At 40.7% G+C, this 21,105-nt stretch overlaps 1 long non-coding RNA gene across 1 annotated transcript in view; it reads right to left on the bottom strand.

Annotated features, from left to right (window-relative positions):
• Positions 1 to 20,882, bottom strand: part of LOC128833072 (uncharacterized) — a 42,666-nt gene extending 21,784 nt beyond the window's left edge. The window contains exons 1-2 of the long non-coding RNA XR_008444106.1: positions 20,838 to 20,882; positions 2,488 to 2,690 (exon numbers count right to left, since the gene is read on the bottom strand). This is a non-coding gene — a long non-coding RNA (uncharacterized LOC128833072). The remainder of the gene's footprint in view (positions 1 to 2,487; positions 2,691 to 20,837) is intronic.
• Between the last annotated feature and the right edge of the window lie 223 nt (positions 20,883 to 21,105).

Genomic DNA, 21,105 nt, shown 5'->3' with positions numbered 1-21,105 from the left:
ACAGAAGTCAACAGGTCTGATAGTCATTTACACTACGGCCCCTCTACAGCAATGAAAATCAGGCCCAGCTGGACTACTCACATGAATACAAAAATCAGCAAATGCATAAATCTTTACACGATAAGTATCTTACACATGTAGTGTCATATTCACTATAGGTCAAGTATCACAATATTTATTATAGGCCCCTGAAATATGTTCTGTAGCGCACACTGGCTATTGCTATAGTTTATATAGCAGTTTTTATCATCACTATGGTTTTGACTTCACTGGGAATTGAGGGCACTCAGCAATTTACCAGGCAAATACAGCCCCTTAAAGCAGCAATTCTCAGCCGGAGGCATGTGTATCTCTGGGGGTACTCAAAGGTCTTCCAGGGGGTACATCAACTCATCTAGATATTTGCCTAGTTTTACAACAGGCTACGTAAAAAGCACTAGCAAAGTCAGTACAAACTAAAATTTCATACAAACAATGACTTGTTTATACTGCTCTATATACTATATACTGAAATGTAAGTATAATATTTATATTCCAATTGATTTATCTTATAATTATATGGTACAAAAGAGAAAGTAAGCAATTTTTCAGTAGTTGTGTGCTGTGACACATTTGTATTTTTATGTCTGATTTTGTAAGGAAGCAGTTTTTAAGTGAGGTGAAACTTGGGGTATGCAAGACAAATCAAACTCCTCAAAGGGGTACAGTAGTCTGAAAAGGTTGAAAGCCACTGCCTTATAGGATCAGTCCCCTAAATAAGGATACTACATAAGTTGTTTGACACAGGTTGTTCACACTATAGCTCCATTACACAATGTGAAGTGCCCACCTGTCAAATTACTGTGAATGGTGCCATACCAGTCATCTGTTTGGAAGATAAGAAAATATGCTGTATATATGAATTAAGTCATTAAAAATTGCACCCTTGAATTCCTTTTTCAGATTAAAAAAAGTGTGAGGATACTGGTTTATCACTTTAACTACGTGTTTCTTTGAACATACCAGTGCTTTAAAGTAAACACCAATGCCAGTTTGTTATGACTACTAAAAGCAAAACATCTCTCCAAACTAATCTGTACAATGGTGGGAATAGCCTTTGATTCAGTATCGTAATTAGTAATGGATACTGGAGAAAAAAAATAGTAGAAGAATATTTCAAATGGAGTTAACAGTTTGGTTAATCAAACCCCAAGGCTGTCAGACAATACATTCGGTGGCTTTGTTCAGATCACTAAGGGGGTTTTTCTTCAAGTGCCACAAATTCCATCAGCCACCCAAAATTCACAAGATTAAAAAAAGGAGCAAAGACTCCAGCTCCTGTATGTTTTGGTCGCTGATGTGGAAAGATAGGTGCAGTTTTACTAACAATGGAAGAGCTTTGCTTTCCTATAGCCAAGTTCTTTAGTACTAAAAGGGAAGATTCTTAATAAGAGCCAGATTCTGCCTGGCTTTTATGTGGGTGCACAGTAGAAGTGGGGAGAGTGCAAGGAAATTTCCTGCTCTTGTGAAGCCCACAGCAGGATCAGGCAGGACATGTAGTGATCATCTTGTACCTGTTGACCAGGATGCACAAGGGGAGGTGGGCCAAAGTTCTGAATGACACAAGAGGCAGCAAAAAACTATAAGGTCTATTCTTTATTCTCTTGGCTTTCAGAGACACTTACCTCTCACTGCTCCCACTGAAATTAGTGAGGGCTGCAGGTGCTCAGACCATAAATGTCCACAATTGAATCACTTTCCCTGTTTCGTCAAAAGTACCTTCAGGTCAGCATTTTATTTTTCTAGTATATAGCAGGGAGTTTGGAGATCTCCTGCTGCTCTGTAATTTGTGTCACGGGAGGACAGATGCTTTGCTGTGAGATTTTTGGATTAGAAGCACTGTGTAATGTGCTTTGTAAACAATTAATTAAGCCTCTTAACATCCCTATGAGGTAAGCAAGTGCAGCTGAATCCCCTTCATCCTTTTGATAAACTGAGGGTTGTAGAAGATAAGTGATTTGCTCAAGTTCACATAGAAAGACTGTGGAAGAGGAAAAAACAGAATCCAGGTATCCAAACTCTGAATCGCCTGTTCTAAACACTAGACCTCACTATAGACAACGCAGCCAGCTTAATCCTCAGGAGGTTAAAAAAGCAAGTTGCATATGAAAGGCCATATGAGTCTTTTAATATTATACCATAGTAACAAAATATATGAAGGAACTGTGATATCATCATGCTATAAAAGCCGTTCATCTCTAGAATCGCTGTGGAGAATATCAGCATCATGCCACAACACATAGCATCGTTTTGTGCTAGTGGGTGCAACCAAAATGGAGAAACTGAAACTAAGGATTGTCTTTTAAAATAAAGTGCTTCTGCATGGATCCAGCATACAACATGTATTTAGCAGGGGGTGTGGCAATAGAGATCATGTGACATCACTAGATTACAAAATGTTCCCTAGATTATAGTTTATGAATTGTGAAGAGAAGGAATTTGGGTTACCAGTGAATAGCAGAAGGCTCTGCCAGGCTCCTCAAATGACTGGGGAGATCTCAGATGGAAGCTCAAAGAGATGGAAAGATCTCCTTGTTTCTACAATGCTAACTACTCCTGATGAGGATTAGAGGCAATTAGGCGAAGTTGTGCATGCTTCAAAATCAAAGTTTTCATCCTTTGGATTTCACAGCTGTTATGCATCCTGATGTCTGTAAAACATAAAAGTAAAGCAACAGAGATTTTTTCTCACCCGTTATTATTAGACACAGAAAGATTTTACCTATGACAAATTCAGCTATTTTGAATTTGTTAAACAATATCAAGAAGCAGCTGTGTGCTTCTGGGAATATGCCCATTTTCAAAAGACTGATACTAAATGCATGTCCTTTTCAGTGTCTCTGATCTGAAGCCCACTTCCAGCATGGTGAGGAAGGATAAAATGGAATTATGCCAAATGTACCAACATAAACCCTCTGAATTCACAGCAGACAATTAAAATGAATGGGGAAAGGGACCATTTCCATCTTAAATGGCAGTAAAGGAAAAGCTTGAAGAAACAAAACCCCCCAACTCATACACCAAAGATCTTTCAATCACAAGTCAGTGCGCAGCCTGCATAATATCTAGGGACGTGTGACCAAATCAAAATCAAAAATATGCCTTGTAAATGGTGTTTTGAAAAATTGATACGTTCTTGGCTCCATTCCAACTCTTGTTTTTGATAGTCATTCATTTAGGATTAAAATGAAAGTTATAATGCCTTCTGTCATAAAACACTTTCAACCTAAAATACACATTATTCAATACCAACATTCTAAATTATATTATTTATCAGGGATGGTTTTGTTTATGAGTCCATTGCAGGTCTGAAGATTCTGCAGGAGGTTTTGATTCAATTTTCGTGCATTTTAATTTTTGACATTGACACGTGAAAAGGTTGAGATTGAGAAGCACGAGGATATGGCCTTCCCTGCCTTCAAAATGCATAAAAGCTGAAAAGTAAGTCAATGTAAGAACAAGAAAATCATTATCTGTGTGCACATTAAGAATGAAGCAAAGATTATGGGATTTAGGAAGCTACGGGCTCGCGGTAAATGTATTTTTGTTGGTTATAGTGGCATTTAGACAAAAGGTTTCAGAAAAAATTCACAGGATTTTGTTACACTATTTCTAGAAGAAATACAGCTAGAAGAATTACCAATTCAGGTCAAAAACTAGTGAGAGACAAACCAAACTGATTCCTACATTTGGATCAAATAAATCATGAGAAGTATGGCTGAAGTCTCAACCCCTGAAGTCTCTCTCCTCTTTTCTGCCACAGTCTTTGTCTCTCAATCTTCCATCTCATTCATACATCCCTTTGCCCTCCCAGTACCTTTCTTTCTTTCTAAAACATGCACCAGAAATTCCACAACACCTTTTTCTCCTGACCATAAATAGATGTCATATATTGGGTCTTTGGAAGAGGGAAGTGGCATTGCATTCAGGAGAGTGGTATCCCCCTAAACTCTCGAACCTTGTCTATGCTGGAATGAATACTAGTTTAACATGCATTAGAGTTTCTGCAAGCCAGAGATGCTCTAGAATTAACCCAGCCCCAGCCTTTAGAGATGCTCTAGAATCAAAGAAGGACCCAGTCCACAAAAATTCAGATTCACCTCTGAATCTGAACTTTCTCAAATGTTTAAGTTGCTTGGCTCTGGAATTTTGTTTCAAGCTGGAATTCTACCAGGAATTCACATGATTTGAGGATAGAATTGACAACAGATATCTATCATAATGATTCATTTGCAGCTGGTATTTCTTAAAGTGGAAGAGTAGCTACTTCCTCCTACCAAAGCAATTATCTGTTTTGCAGGATAGATGGTTCAGCAGATAATAATGAGCTGTTGTGGGATCCTTTCATCACTTTGCATTTAGTCCATCTGGGTTGTAACTTGGTCCTGTTTTCAAAATTGGGCACCAAATAATAGGCACCTAAATCCATAAGACACTTTAAATGTTTGAGACACTTAGTAGGCTGATTTAAGCATCTGGATACTGGAGTTGGTCAAAAAGTTCTCACTGGAACAGTTTTCTGTCCAAAAATACAATTTCATCCTAATTTAAATGTTTCATGGGAAGATGTCAATTTAGACAAAATTTTAGACAGGAAAGTATCAAAATGAATCATTTCAACTTTCTCATTTTGTTTTGATAAGGTGATATTTCATTTCTACTTTATCATTTTGTCTTAAATTATATTAAATATAACATTAAATTTAATAGTTCAATCATTTGTGTATTATATTTAATAATATATTTTGACATAAAAAACAAAACAATATAATGGTTTCAGAATTTCCATTCTGCATGAAATTTGACTTTTCATTCAGATTAAAAATAAAAACAAATTTCAAATGTCATAATTTCCCACAGAATGGAAATTCTATTTTTTGACCAGCTGTACTGCATACCTACTTAGAAGTGTAATTGAGCAGATCTAATTTGACGCAAAGATACCTAACAGTAGATTTAGGCCACATTTGGGGAAGAGCTCAGCATGCATTAGCTCCATTGAAAATAAGGGGAGATGTTGGGTACTGAACTCTGGCCACCTGATTTGAGCCAAGCATGAGCTCAGTTCTTTTTGAAAATCTGACCTCAGTTGAAAATGCTGAGGTCTTTGGAAAATCTGTCTCATTAGGAACAGAGTTTTGAATCTGGTACCTGTTTAGTGGCTTACATAACATGAGGAGGCCTTCTCAATGCAGTTCCTAATGGAAAGTTATCCCTACCACAGAAGCATAATCAAAATTAGCATTCTTGTTAGGAAATCTCATCATGGAACCCCAGGGATGAAAAAGACATGAAAATTGACCTATCCTATTATCCTTGGGCCTTGTCTACACAGGTAGACTGACCTGAATAACTATAGTAGAATAAACTCACACAGTGCAGTAAATATTCCAGAATAAAATCATTTTTACTCCAGAATAAAAAGAATCCACATTGGAAGCTATTCTAGAATAGCTACAGTGAAATAGCTTATTCCTCTATAGCTATGCCTGTCAATTTCCCAGTGTACACAAAGCCTTACAGGTGGTCCCTTCCAGCCAAGTGGAGGCAACTTTGTAGACCAGTGCACTGTCACTAGCCATGGTGCACCTGACCCTGCTGTCAGCCCAGCTCCGTGCATCAGCACAAAATTCACTTAAGCTAAAAAGAAAAAAAAAATGCTTGTCACCTTCCATACTTGTCTAAAGCACTGTCGTTGACTAGGCAAGTGCCTGAAGTGAAGGTCAGTATGGAGACTATTCAGTGACCCAAGACCTAGTATTTGCTGTGGAAGAAGTTTACTGGGTTAAAATTTGCTCCTGATCTGATGTAGCACAGCTTAATCATTACTTCTCAGTAATTTGATTGATGAAACAGATTCCAAATGCCTTTGAAAAGACTATTTATTTATCCTGAAGCCCAGCTACACTTAAATCTGCTTTAAAAGCTCATTTTTTATCTTGTGCATTAAAATATATTTTCCTCACCATTTGCAAGAATTTGTAGGAGTCTTGCCCATTTCCTTCAGAAGTCATCAGGGTGCAATAAACGGAAACCATACACAGTGTGTCATTGTGATTCTAATTCCATTAACAACTTTATTTCAACAGAATCTCTGGCCCTCCATATATGTGTTTTTAGATTCTGGGTTTTTCTGCCTGGCATTACTATTAAATATGTGCTCTTATAGCAGTTCAGAATTATTGCACTCAAAGGGGAAAAACTTCAGTGGAAGGAGTTGCAATCAGCAACATTCCAGAAAAAAGGGAGAAGGCAGGAGTATTTAATAGCTTTTTCATATTGGTACTTGCTGTATCTTCAGAACAAACATATATGGAAATTTAATCAAGACTTTTTCAGACTTCCTGCTTCCTTTGCAACATTTTCTCCTTTTAAGGCCTGTGTACTGGAGAATACATTTAGCTCCCTGTTAATTTTCCATCTTAGATCACGCTATCCAAAGGGCATTTGAAGGACAACTGTGCCAGTTTAGCTCAGCCCAGCAGTACAAAATTGTATGGAGTAAGAAGCTCAGTGAATAAACTGTGATAGGTATTCTTACACTTTTAATTATAGCTGGCATTTCTGAGTTTAGAGCTGGAGGCACCAATTGAAGGGCAACCGTGCCATCTTGATGAAAAGTAATGTTATTTGTGATGTCACCATGAAAGGCCAATACCAATGGAAGTCTGTGTCTACAATTAAAAAGTTGCTGTGTTTGATGCCAACTTTCCCCTCTACCTATTTTAGTGTCTGGCTACCTATCCCAGCCCGACCTAAAACTAATGTTAGAAGTGTTGTTCCATTTGTGCAGACAGGACCAACCATGTTCACCCTCCATTGTATTATATAATAGTGTTGTCAACCCCTCCTAGAACTAGGGTTTGACCATGCTTGCTTACAATCAGATTTGAACTCACCTGGCCTTTTCTCCAAGTGGAACAACCATTTTCAACAGTGACTGGAGCCATGAGACAGCTGTACCCGACAATGAGTGTCAAAAAGGGCACTGTTTCCTAGTGCAGTCATGGCCAAAGAGACAATAAGCCAATGTCAACCTTGATTTAATAATAGTTATGAATCATAAACTGAGTGCTAATTTTTAAACAAAAGTGTTAGCTTCTTCTCTCTGTAAAGCAGCTTGGAATCTAGTTGACGCACACTTCTGCGAATAATGTCACCAGCTATTCAGATATGACTGGATATAAATAGCTATGATGACTGGGTAGTTTAGACAGATTAGATAAACTTTCAGAAAAATCGCTACTTCCACCTAGACTCAATCATTATTGTTCTTTGTATTACAGCAGCACCTACAGGCCTCAACCAAGATCAGGGCTTCATTGTACTAGGGGCTTTACCCGTCATGTTAAGAGACAGTTTCTGGTCCATAGAATTTACAATATAAATAAGCAAGACAGACAAAGTGGAAAGACAGACAGACAGAAAAGAAGTATGACTATCACTAGTTTACTGATGCAGAACTGAGGTACAAAATGATTGAGTCACATAGGAAGCAGGGATGCCAGAACAGGGGGTGGAGAGGAGGAGTAAGGGGCCCTCCCACTTTTGAAAGTGGACAGGCCTTATCTGTCTACTTTTTGCCACAGGCCCGGCACCCTGCCCCTCCTATTCAGCCCACGAGACCCCATCCCCCCGGCCAGGCTGGAAACTAGAGCCCGCCCCAGGTAAGAGCTGCCTGGGGAGCCCAGGCAGCTATGGGGAGCCATGGGCCCTCTACTTGGCCCCAGGTGGAGGGGCCTGAGAGCAGCCCGTGGCCCATGTCCTCGCCCCCTGGTTGCCCCTTCCCAGGGCAGGTGGAAGGTCTGCGGCTCCCCACTGTTGCCTGCATGGTTCTTACCATTGCCCAGCTGCAGCTCTTTGTCCCCGAGGCACCCTCAGGCCAGGCCAGAAGCCAGAGCAGGGTCAGAGTAAAAGACACATGGGCAGCTGTGGGGAGCTGTGGACCCTCCACCTGCCCTGGGCAGGGAGTTGGGGGGCAGTGACAATGGCCAGGGGCTGCTCTTGGCTTCCCCCACCCTGGGCAGGTGGAGGGGCCCAGGCTTCGCAGCCCAGCTCTGGCTTCTGGCCTGGACGGGGGCAGGGCCTCGGGGGGAACAGGGCGGGCAGGGGCGGGGCCTCATGGCCTCCCTACTTTTAGGAAGAATCCATCGCCCCATAGGAAGTCTGTGCAGAGACTTGTACCCAGACCTGGAATCTCCTGTGCCTTAGCTACAAAAAACTCAGTCCTTTTAATAATGCCAATGAATCCCATGTTTAATGCATTATACATTTTACTCCTGCTGAGAAGTGCTTATTTTGTTGTGAACTTCCATATTTCTGGCCTGAATAATATGCCTTTAAAAAAGTAGCCTAACCCTGAAAAATAGACCTTTAAAATTAACCCCAGTCCTAGTTTTCATTTATCCTCATTCAGGGTTCAATCCTACAAGGTCCTGAGCATCTCTTGAGGGTTCACAGCACCTCCCATCACCAGACCTTCCTTGCAGTGTGGGTGGCTGGGTTTGCTAAATTAAAGGATTCAGACCATCCAAAGTCCCGTTTCTAGACAGTGTGTATAAGGGTGAGAGGAAGATACATTTTGTAATTCATTAAATTCATTTGATAAATTATGTTCAACCTAAAAAGCATATCTTGCTTAAGTGTTCATGCTGCCGACTGACATTTGTACAGGCACATTTTCAAGAAATAAATCTCCATGTCACAAATCTAGCCAAGGATGGCATTGATATTTTAATTTTACTTGCTGTTTGAAGCTGCAAAGACCCCGGCAGTTTGTCCATAACAGATGCCAAAAGAATAGAAACTTTTTACACTATGTGCACAGTGTGGGTGCAGCTACATTATCAGCAAAAAAAGAAAAAGGCAAATTAGACCATAGCAGGAGAACACATTTTTTAATATTACAGTCACAATGAGCTAAATTGTCACAACTGGCTGGGCAGTGAGGTTAGTCTGTGCACTTGATGAATTACGATGATAGCTTCTGGGCACAAAGCACACAAGATATTTTTGAACAACTATTCACACATTCAAGTTGAGAGAAACTAGGTACAAATACACTCATTAATTTACCAGGTTCACATGTGCATTTTTAGTGCCCTTTTCCAAAAGAAACAAACTGTGCAAACTCTCAGCACTTCTAAGCACAATCCATATTTACTGTTCATTCTGTAGATATTCTCCCCCAATGGTTTTCAACATTTTTCATTGCGGACCCCTAAAAAATTTCAAATGGAGTGTGGACCCCTTTGGAAATTTTAGACATAGTCTGTGGACTCCCAGGAGTTCATGTGTCACAGGTTGAAAACCACTGGGGGAGAATATCATTATGGTAATGACAACCTTTCCAGGACCCCCTAGACATAGTCCACGTCCCACAGGTTGAAAACCACTGTTCTATCCAGTTGGTCATATGTGTCCAATGTCAAAAAATGGCATATCTTGGAGAATGTCAACACACACACACAAGGAATTAAATACCACCTAGAGGACTCTGCTATTGCCATTATGCGCACACCACTGCCGCTTGGTACATCAGGGCAGCAGTAAGATAGAACTCAGATCTTTATCCTGCAAAATCATAGGACCCTCTCACTGGAGCTAGAGGATAATGCTGGGTTGCTCTCTGCAGCATATTCTCCATTGTTTTTGTTCAGCCATATCCCCCAGGATTAAAGTGAGCCACCAAGGAAAAGAAGGGATGCAACAGTCACCAGGGCAAGCAGAAAGAAAGAAGAAAGGAAACCACCAAGGAAAGGATTGTAGCAAATAGGGTAGGAGTAAAGTTATACCACAGTCCCACTGCAGAGTACTGTGCTGGAGGGCACACTGCTACTTTTTGGATGAGATTTAAGACTAACTTTGTGGTTATATAATGTATCTTTTTCAGTGGCCTGGCCAAATTCTACCCTGGGTAATTGTGTTTTGCTTACTTAAAATTTCCCCAGGAATTTCAACTGAAGAATTTCCTGATTTAGAAACTTCTATTCAGTACTCAGGGCACAAAATGGCATCCCAAGAGGTGACTACATGCAAATTAAGCTATACATTTATTTGTTCAGAAAAAATACAAGGCTACTGATATACACACAGGATGGTCTGATCTGGCTAGGTGGAAATGAACAGTTCACTATAGGGCAAGAAGTGTAGAGTATATTGATAGAGGCCTTCAGTATTCACAAGTTCACCCAACTTCGACAGGTTCAATATCCTGTCATTTTGTAATAGTTTCCAGAAGAGACAAGCTTATCATGGCTCACTTGGTAGACTTGCTGCCTAAGGATAAAGAGTTCCTGGTTCACGTGCTTGCTTTGTTAATGTGCCTGGGGAAGACAGAGAGAGAGACCTTTCACATCCAGTCACCAACGGACACGTCTGCTCTAGTGTCTGGCTACCAATTGGCAGACACAGTAGCATATGATTCAGAATTGTAACTAATCTCCTGATTATTAAGCCAATGTCTCATTTAAAATGCTAAAAGTGGATCATTGTCCAAAGTAAGCAGCCGGCTGCCATTAAATATTTCCTTTATGCAAACTAAAGAATTTGTACTACAGAAAGAATTCAAAAGGGCGTCATAATAATCAATTTAAAAGTCAGCAAATTGTTATTTAAACAAGCAAAAGGCTAGCTGCTGTTCACGATTGATATTCAACGTGTTTGGGCCTCTCCTGCATTTCTGGGCTTGTTCCAGGAAATAAACTATTTGAGACCTTTCAGTCTCTATTCTAGTCCAAAGTATTGCATTACATGAGCAAACAAATGAAACACAGCAATTAAAGTGGGGAAGAGGTGTTTGTGATTCTTGGTATCCTGAAATGGAATTAAGTTAGCAGTGGCACTCACGTATCCAACATATTATCATCGCTGGATATTTACTTAGCAACAGTGTGGGGCCTCAAATCCCTTAAATTTAATTTCTGTGGCTGTTTTGAAATATTGAATCAGTGGTGTACACACCAGGGTTGTTTGAAATGAGTCTAGTTAGCTGGATTGAATGAGCAAACAAGCTGGCACTTATTTTTATGATGAAGGGCAGTGATCTGTTCAGTTATAGATGCAAATCCTATAACAAAATGGGCAAGTTATAAAGATACTGGGCCCAATTCTCCTCTCACACAGGCAGAAGTCAGGAACAACACTACTGAAGCCAATGGAGTTACACTGTGTGAAAACAAGACAGGCAAAAGGAGAATCAGACCTACTCATACTCTGTACAAAAGGGATTCCAAAAAGAAATATATTTTAGAGATGCCAAATTGAGAATATATAAGTAATTTCAGGTTATTACATGACAGTGTACTGAGAGGGAATGCCACACTCCCAGTAATTTAAGCTTTTTTAAAAATTCTGGTAAACAAAATATTACCACTTGGTAAAGGCCATAAAACTTCTGCACATTAAGGACGCACAATGTGATTCCAGACTAAAGCTAAAGAAGCATTTACTAGACAGATTTTTCTTTTTTCAACATTCTGATAACCCATTGATGCAGCAAAGATTGCCTTGCCCTGCCACTGACTGAAGGAAGAGCCTAGAATATATTAAAGATAGCAGTTTTGGTTATGCAAAAATGTCCGCATGATCCATATTCTGATGGACCAATGGGATTACCAGGTTATGGAGGCATCTACCACTCATTAGATGTCACAAATATAACTGGAAAGTAGATACCTCAAATCAAAAGGATGTTCTAGAGTGAAGTTCAGACAATACATCTATAATGTTATAAGAAAGTGTTTTTTAAAAAGCAGAAAGAATGAAAGCTGGTCAAACTGCCCAGTTATGTTTGCTGTTTTGCTACAGTAATATTCAGAGTCCTTATTTTGAATGTTAATCCACCATAAAAGTTGCTCCATGACTTTTGCATATTAAGTATCTAAATAACTGTAGCTGAACCAAATGCAATCTTCCACTCTTGCTTTCAATATATTCTTTTTAAGGTAACTAATCAGTATCCCTTTATCTGATAGCAATTGATGTTTTTCCATGGTGCAAGAAGATACATACTGTTTGTGAAATGAAAGATTCTGGTACAAGCTGTATTCAGCTTTCAGATCCTTTACATATGATAAAGGAAGATTGCTTACCAGCAACTCTTTGAGAGTGTCACCTCTGCATGTTTTTCTTGAGGCAAAGAAGACATAATGGGCCAGACTCCGGGCTATTTCTCCACACTGAAGTCAATGGAGCTACTCTAGATTTACACCCGCATAATGGAGATCGGGATCTGGCCCATTATATTCAAAGCAGAAAAGCTGCTTAAAAGAATTATAAGAGAATTGCTTTTGTCCATGCAAACACAGACCTCTGGGATGAAACTGATCACTAGGAATTCTTTGAAAAGGAGAAATATGGCTAGGCAAATTAGTTTGGCATGATATAACAACTGACCTTCAGAAGTAATTTAAGGGTAAACATAATCCAATTATCCAAGATGGAATTTGGCCAGGACACTCAAATTAACACTAGAACTAGTTGGGAATTTGTTAGACAAAAAACATTTTTCTGTTGGAAAATGCTGATTTGTCAAAACCGAACCTTTTTGTGGAAATATATCAGTTTCAACAAAACTTTCATTGGGAAGGTTTCTCAAGTCCAGGATGGAATTTGTGGTCAAAATGAGAGAGACCAATTCCCCAGACTAGTCAATTGTCCAGTAGTTAGGGTACTCACATGGGATACCCAGGTCAAAATCCCTGTTCCAACTCAGGTTATTGGCTATTCCGGGGTGGGTACGGTTTCTCTCTCTGAAAAAATTTGAAAGGTCTTGGTTTTGTTCCACATCCAAAGGGAATAAATTTTGAAACTGACATTTTTTTGCGAAAATGAAATTCCACTGTTGATCAGCTTTTGTTAACACCCAGAATCTTCTGAAAAATTAAGTGGGCTCTCCAACAACCACATACAGTTCAGACATTGGTTTCAGGCCTGATGTACATTTAAAAGTTTTCCTGGCATAGCTATGTCAGTTAGGAGTGTGACCAAAAAAAAAAAAAAAAGAATCACATCGCTAACTGCATCTGCCAGCAAAAGCCCTAGTGCATACAAACAGTTATACTCCTTTTGTTGGCATAGTTTATTTTGCCTGGGGAACCAGTATAAGGCACCTAACAGCAAGGTCCTATGTACACTGGGGCAAGCTAGACCTGAATGATAAATATCCATGGATTCTGCAACACTATAGTGGAACAAATTTGAAATTTTGAGACAGCTTCATCTACATTGAAATATTGAGGTTTTTAATTAATTAGATCGTAAACTCTTTCGCCAAGGGCCATCTTTATATTATGTCCGTGTAGTGCCTACCACAATGGTGTCCTGGTCCATGAGTAGGGCTACTAATTCAGGGATGGCAGAAGCTTCCTAATAGTGGGGGGTCCACTGGCACCTAAACTGTGGCTCCACCCCCTGCACCGTCCCTTCCCCCCCAAGGACCTGCCCCTACGCTGCCCCTTCTCCCCAAGTCACTGCTCCACCTCTTCCCCCCAAGACCCTGCCCCCTGCTTGCTCTTATCCCGCCTACCCCCCTCGCTCACCCTTACAGCCGATAAAAAGTGGGAGGGCATAGACTTCCCACTTTTAAAAGTGGGGGGAACATGGCCCCCTGCCTCCCCCCACCCCATTCCAGTGCCCCTGTACTAAGTACAACCAAGGTACAAATAAACAATAATTCTACAATCAGTAGACTAGCCCATGTGTTGTTTATTTCATGTTAAATTCCCCTCCTGGGGAGGTAATTAGGACTGGGATAAAAACATATGCTGGAAGTTTCTGCTAAAATGATCATTATTGAAACAGCTAAGAGGGTTGATATTTGAGGACTAGATTTTCAGAAAAGCTCACTACCAAGAGCTCCCATTTAGGTACTGAAATATATTGGCCAGATTTTCAAGAGCTCAGTTCCATAAGGTGCTGGGCATTCTGACCCTGATCCAGCAATGCAGAATAGGCAGTGACGCTACTCATACGTTTAAAATTACTCACATGCTAAAAGGCTTTGCTAAGGCAGGGCCCAGGGTGCTCACCACATTATAGGATTGAGCCCAAAACAAGTTGTTGTCGGGATGAACTCTTTTGAAAATCTGCCCTAGCAACTGCTCAGGAGCCTCCAAGCTTGTCTAGATCAGGGAAATTTGCACTAGTGTGATGGGTAAATTCTACCAGCTCAAGCCCTTGTTGACCAGTGCAGTGTACCTACACTGGGGGTTTGCATGACTGTAACTGTGTTAATGAATAACTCAGTGGTTTGAGCATTGGCCTGCTAAACCCAGGGTTGTGAATTCAATCCTTGAGTGGGGCATTTCGGGATCTGGGGCAAAAATCTGTCTGGGGATTGGTTCTGCTTTGAGCAGCGGGGTTGACCTAGATGACCTCCTGAGGTCCCTTCCAACCCTGATATTCTAAGTTACAACAGTTCCAGTTTCCTTAATCTAGACAACCCCTTCATGAAGTTTGCATACACACATTAATTATTACCGTACCCTCCCCTTACTTCTTTGGCCTGAGCGGTTAGCCAATATTTGAGGCCTTCCCAGGTTCTTTCCACTATAAGAAGAAATTGACTATACAAGTCAATTATTTCTTTGGTGCTATCCCATTTACTTACAAAGAATGCACACAAAGTTCTGTTTCCCTGAACACAGTAGAAATAAACAGAAGTCTAAGTCTGCCTTTCCAGAGAGTTCTGTGCTTATATGAAGCTCTGACTCTCAGCTTCCTCCTGGGACCACACTCACTGCTGCTTCTCTTGCTCACTCTCCCTCCCTCCCCATCCCTCTCTCTCTTGCTCTCTTACACACACACACCCTTAGTTCCTGTGTTTACAGTCAATCCCAGGAAAATCCCTCAGCCTACATGGCTTGGTTTCTGATTGGCTTTATCACGCAACTCACCCAAAGTGCCTACATTATTCATTCTGTTTGAAGGAAGAAAGAGCTAAACTGAAGAGAGTACAGCATAAGAAAGTTAGGAGACTGTATGTAAGTGCCACACCACCCCATTTAAAGAGAAGCTGAGGGCAGATTGGATTCAGGTGAATTATTTGCATTGACCTATATAGTCCACTAATGTTTTCTGTTTGTGAGTTATCCATGAACACAGTTCGATACACTGTCTGCTATTTGAAATTATTCCATGCATGGTCCCTGCAAATATACTTCAGCCCACAGGTTGCCTCACAAACTAGTCATCAGAACATTGCTTGGAGTACTTGCTCTCTGTCATTTGCTGGGTTCGCTGTGTGCTTTGCCACCTACATCACATGGTGATGTTTTAGTTTCCTGATTTCCAGGTGAAGAGTTCTGGGTGAAATCCTGACCCCATTGAAGTCAATGGGAGTTTCTCCGTGGACTTCAATGAAGTCAGGATTTGACCCTGGCGCCCATTCACATGCAAATACAGAATCACATCATTATTGGCGTCACTTTCTCTTTTCCGAAACATTTTTATAAAACTTCATTCAGATGAATGTTTGTAGAAACTGAATAAAAGGTGACTCATATACCAAGTAACCAAATATATGGTTCTTATTCAAACAAACTGTCACAGTTACCATACTGAAGATTGGTGAAGGGTACCTGCCAAGGGAGAAAAAAATAGGACTGTGCCCTTTATTGCTTATATATATGCTTAATAAAGATGACCTAAAAATATTTTTGTAAAATAAAACTAAAAAATGTTTTCTTATTTATTTTTGACATTAGAAATTCAAGTCTCGTCAATGCTAAAATGCCGGTATAGCAGGGTGTCAAACTAATTTGATGCTAAGGCAGGGATCAGCAATCTCTGGCACACAACCCATCAGGGAAGCGGCATGGGCTGAGGGATGTGCTGGATGCCGCTTTCCGCAGCCTCCATTGGCCTGGGACGGTGACCCACGGCCAGTGGGAGCTGTGATTGGCCAAACCTGCAGACGCTGCAGGTAAACAAACCATCCTGACCCACCAGCGGATTTCCCTGATGGGCTGTGTGCCAAAGGCTCCTGATCCCTGTGCTAAGGGCTGAATTCAATGTTAATTTAGGTTTTTGTAGATCAGAGAAAAAAATTAGGACTCCATACTCCCCTCAATCCACAGCAATCTCCTGCTGATGTCATTGGGAGGTTTCCAGACAGATCAAGGAGAGAATTATATAGCAATTGAATTTTTAGGTGTTATTTACTCAGTACCTTATTGTCAGATTCAGCAGCACTCTGAGAAAAATATGTTCCCCTTTATCACCACCACTGTGTCTGCTGTTTGCTTCTTTTCCTTCATAGTTTTGTAGAGTTTAAGGCCAGAAAGGACCATTAGATCCTCTTGTCTGACCTCCAGTATATCACAGGCTATTAATTTCCAGCCAATTCCCCTACACTGAGCCCCATAATGTAAGTTAAACCAAAGCATTTTAGTCCTCCCTGCCTCCTTTTTCTATTTTCCTGCCTCTTTCTTGTCTGTCTCCTGGGTTCTTTCCTCTTCACTTCCTCCCTGCAGCAACTCCCACCTCCCTGTGGGCTTCACTGACCTGCTCCCCCATTGAATGATCAGCACTCAAATAGCTAGTTGATAATGAAATATCATTGGATCTTAGAGCGGACACCACAAGGAAATCAATAGGGTGCAGGGGAGTTGGTTTGCCTGAGTCATTGTCTCAGACTCTCTGAAGACTCAGGCAAACATTAGATTAGAACATTGATTTTATGAATGCCAATCTTACAACAACAAAAAACCACTTATACAGACCATTTCCCCGCCCCCCCCCCCCCACACACAAATATCCACAAGCAGTGATTCTCAAACTTTTGAACTAGTGACCCCTTTCACATAGCAAGTCTCTGAGTGTGACCCCCACATAAATTAAAAACATTTTTTAATATATTTAACACCATTATAAATGCTGGAGGCAAAGTGGGGTTTGGCATGGTGGCTGACAGCTTGCAACCTCCCATGTAATAACCTCATGACCCCCTAAGGGGTCCCAACCCCCGGTTTGAGAACCCCTGCACAAGAGTAATGTAGACGAAGAACAAGTCAACATCCCTTTATGTTCCGATGCCTTCCTGGCAATGGCTTTGCAGTGGTTTGAAGGACAAGAGGAAAGTGATGCAGTGTACCATACTGCAACTTATGCACTGGGCCTACTGTCATTTTGAGATGTTCAGTTCTATGAACTCCTCAGTCCCCAATTAGTTAATGCTATAGGGGTTCTACTGCACTCAGTTCACATTTGGAAGCTTTTCTTCAGAACAACAGGAACTAGAAATGTACCTTTTAAAAAAATAAAGATGAGATTCTGAACAATCTGAATATGTCCTTCAGATCACATACATACATACATACATACATACATACATCAAGCTGACCATAAAGTGAACAGCACTGCTCTTTGGTGATGAAATCCTTGGTGCAACTGTGGCATCAGGAGGGTAAAAACTGAGCAATTGGGTGGAGAAGGAATGTATAGGTATGCTGTCTACAACTCTTTGGGCCAAGGTTGTGCTACAGCCTCTTTGCACCAGCTTGGGGTGGTGGGCAGAGAATAACACTGGAACGGATAGCCACTGCAGATGTCCCATAGCTAACACTGCCAGCTCTGTGGCAGCCATGGACACAGAGGTCATGGGAGGTGGGGAAGACAGCCCGGGCATGCTAAAGGAGGGAGGGGGATAGGAGGATGGGAGGAGGTTTAGCTACAACAAACCTGCAACCCAGTGATTCTGTGATTCTGGCAAGCCCTAGAGGGACACATTTTGGGGCCTCCCTCCAGGATTACATCATTCAATCTTGTTATCTATTTGAAGTTTATTGACAGGTAAGAACTAGGGGGCATAAAAAGAGAGACCATTTATAAGAAGAATATAAGGACATGCTATTTTACCAAGTGGTAAACTAGTGAACTCAGCTTCCAATTGAAGTGGGGAAATCAAGTGTTGTTTATGTATTTAAGCAAAAATTGGATAGCTAAATGGGACTAAGGGCTTGTCTACACTTACACCGCTGCAGCACAGCTGCACTGGTGAACTGCAGCGCTTAGTGAAGAAGCTATCCCATTGGCATAGGTATCCACTCCCCTGAGAAGCGATAGCTACGGTGACTGGAGAAGCCCTCCCGTCAATATAGCACTCTCTAAGCTCGGGGTTAGGTTGGTACAACAGTGTGAGCGACATCTTTATTCTGACATATGTTTGTAGTGTAGACCAGTGCTTAGTAAGATCAAGGAGTATTAGTTTTGTGCTTGTAGGAGCCCATCCACCTTTCCGGAAGTCCAAAGGGAATTTTTTGCTGGTCATGGTTTTCTTCCCCCAGACTAGCTATATATTTTGCTTTCTGGTTTTACGGGTGAGCTTTCTTGACCATCTTTGGCACAAATTGTTTTAGAAGTTTACATAATGTAGGTGAAAGATTGTCAAACATTCCCAGACAAGGAAAGCACCTGGACTGTCCCTGGGTCTACAGTCCATTAGGCCAAATGGTGCTGTCCTTATTAGAGACGTGTTCCATTGAAGCTAATGGGAAATTTGGTCAAGAAAGCACAGCAGAATGTGGCCTTATGTAACTATAGCTCTAAACCTGCAATCAGATCCATACAGACTTGAAGTAAAGGGGCGCTCTGGACAGGTGCAGAGGTCTGCCTCCATGGATTCATGGCGGGAAGCGGCGCGGGCCGAAGGATGTGCTGGCCGCGGCTTCCCACAGCTCCCATTGGCCTGGAGCGGAGAACCGCGGCCAGTGGGAGCTGTGATCAGCCGAACCTGCCGACGTGGCAGGTAAACAAACTGGCTCGGCCCGCCAGAGTGCTTACCCTGGCGAGCCGCGTGCCAGAGGTTGCCGACCCCTGCCCTAGCCAGTTTATTTCTCTGAAAATGCAGGATAGTTCCCTACAGTGTATTTTCTACTGCTTCTTCCAGCCTTGGGAAAGTAAACTTGTTGAATTGCTTATATATAGACACAGCCAGCAATTATTATGGATCAGGAAAACAAACAGAACCAAAGAAAGAAAAATAAAGCTATTTTATTCTTAAAACTGGTCGTATTTTTGTTGTTTTCAGTTTTTTATACCATAAACTTTATGTATAATTTATTAATACTTGCTGAAATGTATCTCTGGCTATTTGGAGAGGGGAGAATGGGAGGTGATGTGATTAATTACAATTAATAAAATATTTGTTAAAAATAGAAAAATTCGGGTTTTTTTTAATGCTGAGGCCAGTATGTGATAGTTCACCCCGCTGCAGCAGGATTTCATTATTCCTACACTATCTCTAATAGACAAGTGTTTTGTCTAGTCTTAAATATTTCCAGGGATATTGGTTACAAAACTTTCCTTGGCAGCTTGTTCTATTGCCTAACTGCTCTGATTAGGGGTGGGTGAAGTCTGTGGAATTAGATGTTCTATGTTAGTGTCTCAACCAGTTTTGGGGAGATTCACAAAACTAGTCTGAATTTGTGATCCATTTATTGTTTAACTTAAACCAATTGCACCTCTCTATTCTCCACCCAATTGCTGGAAGCTTGTGCTATGTGTTAGGGATAGAAGAAACCCAAAAAAACTAGACTGCCATAACTTGGTGCCCATTATATGGTACGCATGCTATATTTTTGCTGTGGAAATTCTCCCACTCTTCCTCAGTCTCTGTGTTTTTAATCTGCCACTCTCTGCTTCTCTTTTGTCCAAAGAGCCTCTCCAATCCAAAATGCAAACAAAGACTGAACCTTCAGTCCTACAATGTGTTCAGAAATTAGGTAAGACAAGTTTGCCTATCCTTACTTCTCAACAATGGAGTTAAAGGCTTGCTGATTCAGGCCTTGAATAATTTTTTTCCTTCTGAAGCTTAAGACCAACTTCCCTTGTTCTACCCTAGCTGAACAATGAAAATAATTGATCACTGTAATTCATATATATTCCTTTACATAGCTGTAGAATTTAGTGACTGTACACATAAAATTCTATTTGGAGCCTCATATTAGTTCAAAATATATAATTTGGGGGAGATATGTTTCACATTACATTTGGAATAAACATTCCTCATACTAGAAAAGGATAGTGCTATCAATGATGTATTTTGTACTGAGACAGTTAGCCAATTAAACAGCAAGGCGCATCAGAGGGTGTGGTTTAAGCTACAATATGGTTTGGTTTGGGGCAACATGAGGCATTAGAAACCATTGTCCCCTAGAAACTCCCTGGCTGCTGTTATGAAATTTATGTCAGTTTTACCCATAAGTTATTTCAGTCATTTACTTTGATTGCTGGAAATTGTCAATTAGCGTTATAATGTTTTAACGCCGAGGCTCACAAAAGAAGTACTTAACCACTTTGGAAAAAAGAGCCTGACACAGGCTCAGCTGCTTTCTGTAACTTATAGAATAGGACAGTGGATAAATGTTTTAGAATGTTTTGTTGGCAAGCTTCAGTCAGCATTGTTAACAAGGTGCAGTGGGTAAAGTACCACACAAAGAATATTTCTGTTCCTATGAGCCAACATTATTTCTCCTTATAAATATATGGAAATACCTTCAAATACCTGACTACACAGTCTCCAAAGAAGGCTTTTTACCTTTGCAATTAACACCACCCTTCACTAGTTATTAGAGAAATCTTTCTTCTTCTACATTTTCTAATGGCACAAGCTGTCAATTTGCAATTTAATGCTCTGATCAGCTCTGGTCACGTATTGTGTTTTAACAAGAACGATTCAAGGACATTTCTCACAAATTAATACGAAATATATCCTAAATGCTTAAATCTGCTTCAAGGTTTAATGTCAAACACTTGAAGATGTAATTATTCAATCTAAAACCACAACAAAAAATTACCTTTGAATTAATTCCATGCTCCAGTGCAGTGAAAGTCAAACAAACAAGTTACAGTTCAAGGCATTGTTTTTTGAGTGTTTTGGTTTTTTCCCCCCATCTGATTGAATGCTTAACCAAGGCGCTCACTTTCTCAGTTCAAATGTAGCACAGAGTTCACGTACTGACAACTCATGTTAATATTTAACTTGGACTGGTAGAATGGAGAATTCCCTGCACGTTGGAGGAATCAATGCACAGTGTCAGTGACTGGAAGAACTAGCCCTGACAT

The sequence above is a fragment of the Malaclemys terrapin genome, chromosome 2 (assembly GCF_027887155.1).
Source record: "Malaclemys terrapin pileata isolate rMalTer1 chromosome 2, rMalTer1.hap1, whole genome shotgun sequence".
In the NCBI taxonomy this organism is placed as follows: Eukaryota; Metazoa; Chordata; order Testudines; family Emydidae; genus Malaclemys; species Malaclemys terrapin.
The sequence above is the reverse complement of the archived record's forward strand: the minus strand, read 5'-3'. Positions and strand labels throughout refer to the sequence as shown.